Source organism: Nematolebias whitei, chromosome 21, assembly GCF_014905685.2.
Source record: "Nematolebias whitei isolate Nwh7 chromosome 21, NemWhi1, whole genome shotgun sequence".
NCBI classification, from domain to species: domain Eukaryota; kingdom Metazoa; phylum Chordata; class Actinopteri; order Cyprinodontiformes; family Rivulidae; genus Nematolebias; species Nematolebias whitei.
This window is the reverse complement of record NC_056518.1, coordinates 9,743,290-9,746,712: the sequence shown is the minus strand read 5'-3', so window position 1 is coordinate 9,746,712 and position 3,423 is coordinate 9,743,290.

Below are 3,423 nucleotides of genomic sequence, written 5' to 3'. Positions count from 1 at the left end.
TCATGGCTTGGGCCATAGAGAAGGACATCTGGCAGGCCAAAAAGTCTTAACCAGATTCTGGCACAGGGCCTCCTTGAAAGACAGTTGTGCCTATGGCAGTGGTTGGTAATGTACTGGACTGGATCTACACTGCAAAATTCACCTGTCACCCAGGCGTAAGATGAATGCTACATCTCACCAAAACACATTTTGGTGGCCTAACATGCACAATAATGTGAAGGACTTTACTTCAGCCTATCCAAAATGTGCACATAATAAAAACATGAACCAACCCCCTTCAGATCTTCTTTTGCCTCTATCATCCTCCTGTCGACCATGGTCCCACATCACCCTGGACTTCATCACCGGTCTTTCCCTGTATGAAGGTAACTGTCATTTGTATAATCATATATTAGTTCTCAAAGTCTGCCCATTTCATTCTTTCAAAGCTATAGTCTGCTTTTTAGACTTCCCAAATAATGATTAAGCATGTCTTCCACCTCCATGGTATTCCTCAGGATATTATCTCAGACAGGGGTTCTCAATTCATTTCCCAAGTGTGGAAAGCTTTCTGCCAAGCCCTGAGTGCAACCTCCAGCCTGACCTTCGGGTACCACCTGCAATCAAATGGACAAACCGAAAGGTGCAATCATAGCTTGAAGCCTCATTACGGTACATAATCAACAATAGCCCTTCTACTTCAACACTTACTCTGGATCACGTATGCCCATAACTCCAAAACCTCTGCAGTGATGGGTCTATCTCCTTTTGAGACCTGATTGGGCCATACCCCTCCACTTTTTCTTTCACAAGAGACTGATATTTGTGTTCCTTTTGTTCAGCATCAAATCAGGTGTTGATTTAGAGTCTGGTGCCAAACCAAGGAGGCTCTCATCAGGACGGCAGAACAAAATAAGAGGTTTGCCAACAGACACCGAGCTACAGCTCCAAATCACCAGATTGGAGAGAAGGTATGGTTTTCCACCAAAAATATTACCCTCAAGAACACTCAGAAAACTTGCCACCAGATTCATTGGTCCATTGCCCATAATCAAAATTATCAATCCTTCTGCTGTACTAAAATACTGAAACAGCACAAGTAAAAGTCACTAATGATATTCTCATGGCTTCAGACAATGGACTTGTGTCTATACTGGTCCTGTTAGACCTCAGTGCTGCATTTAATACAGTTGATCATAATATTTTACTACAGACGCTTGAATATGATATTGGGATTACATAAACAGCTCTAAAATGGTTTAAATCATATATATCTGATAGATTCCAGTTTGTAAATGTAAATAATAAATCTTCTTCATGCCCCAAAGTTAGTCATGGAGCTCCTCAGGGCTCAGTACTTGGGCATATACTCTTTACTTTATATACGTTTCTATTAGGAAAGTTATTAAACAGCATGGGATACATTTTCATTGTTATGCTGATGACACACAATTATATTTGTCCATTAAACCCATTGAATCCAATCAGTTACTTATACTACAAGCATGTCTTAGGGGCCGTTTACAATGCGCGTATTTTGAGTGCATCCGCAGCTTTCTCTCTGCGTATCTGCTGTTCATTTACACGACACCAGTGGTCCCCCTCTTTGAATCCGGAGGTTTCTGAACCCACCTTCCAGAGTGGAGGTTTTTCGCTGACCCCCCCCGCTGATAATGTAAACATCTCTCGCTGAGGCTTTGTGTTAAACCAAATGCGCGCATGCACGCGCGGTCGGACAGACGGCATATTTCTATCAACATGGCAGTGGATACACTGCTTTCTGAACTACGATTGATGGAATATATTTTTTAATCTCGTAGTTAATCTACGTCAGATTCCAGGTGCTGTGACCAACATCTGTGTTGGAAAATACACAGTCTGATCCAGTTCTAATGTCGCTGTTTATAGAACGAGGCATGCGCACACGTCGCGCTGCAATATAACATACCACATGTGATAAATAACAACATTTTAGTAATAATAAACAGCATTTATGTTAGTGTGAGTGATATAATGAAGCTTTGAGCTAAATGAAGCTATCTGGACATTATATAATTCAAATTTAAAATGATGCTAAACATATTAAGTGTTACTAAAGTTGAAAATGAAGACATCAGGTTTAATTTTTATTTATTTATTCAACACCACAAACTGTATGTCACACAAATACTGATAATTAAACTGAACACACTATTAAAAACAAGTTAACTGAACTGTAAACTGCATTAATGAACTGGATTCTTGTTTTCATTCTGGAATCTGGTCCTACGTTGTTCATCTGGCTCATTCAGGCTGTCACTCCTTGATTATTGCAGCTTAAAACATTGAATGGATTGAATAAAAGAACTGAGGGGAATTATAAATAAATAGCTAATCCAACATCTCTCTCTTTGATGTCCTCCTGCACTGCACCTGGGCCGAGCCTCGTTCAGAACCGGTCCGCCTGGTGGAAGGACAGCTTCTTCTTCTTTCAGGAAAAATAAAAATTTAAAACTCAGCTAGTTGTTGTTTGACCGAAGTAAACACAAGCTAACATTATTAAGAACGTTGATTTACCTGCTGTAAATCAGCTACTGATTATCATGGAGTAAAGTCCAACATCGTCGACTCGGTTCTGGTCCACTCAGCGACCGGTGTGGAGCTGAAGCGGTCCCGCTTGGCGTCAAATCTGCTATCCAAAATTCAGCCAAAATCCAGCTTTAACTTGTTAAATTTTTGTTAGCTCAAATTTTAGCCCAGATGAAAGGAACGTGCCAAGGCAGCACGCATTCGCATTAGGTGAAGGTACAAAATTCACAGCGCCATCTAATGACCCGGCATGGTAACTACAGCGGATTCAGTGGGCGGGGGTGATTCCTCCGGATGCATGTAAACACAAAATGCGTCTGTGTCAACGCGGATCTTTTCCTCTAATTAACATACGAAAAAAACTATGTTTCCCCCCATCGTGTCCATGTAAATAGGATCTAAAAGACATAAAAACCTGGATGACCCTTAATTTTCTTCTTTTGGACACAGACAAGACCAGGGTTTTGGTTTTTGGACCTGAGCACCTTAGGCATAAATTTTTCAGTCTTTCTCCCTCCTTAGATGGCATTAATCTGTCCTCCAGCTCTAATGTTAAAAATCTTGGTGTTCTTTTTGATCAGGACATGTCTTTTATCCCCCACATTAAAAAAGTTACTAGAACTGCCTTCTTCTACCTGCGTAATATCACAAAGATTAGAAACATCTGATCTAAAAATGATGCAGAAACACTGGTTGATACATTTGTCATGTCTAGACTGGTCTACTGCAATGGTTTGTTATCTGGGTGTCCAAATACTTGTTTAAAACGTCTTCAGTTGATCCAAAATGCTGCTGCCAGAGTCTTAACCGGAGTTAGTAGGAGAGATCATATCTCTCCAGTTTTAGCTTCTCTCCACTGTCTCCCTGTTAAATCCA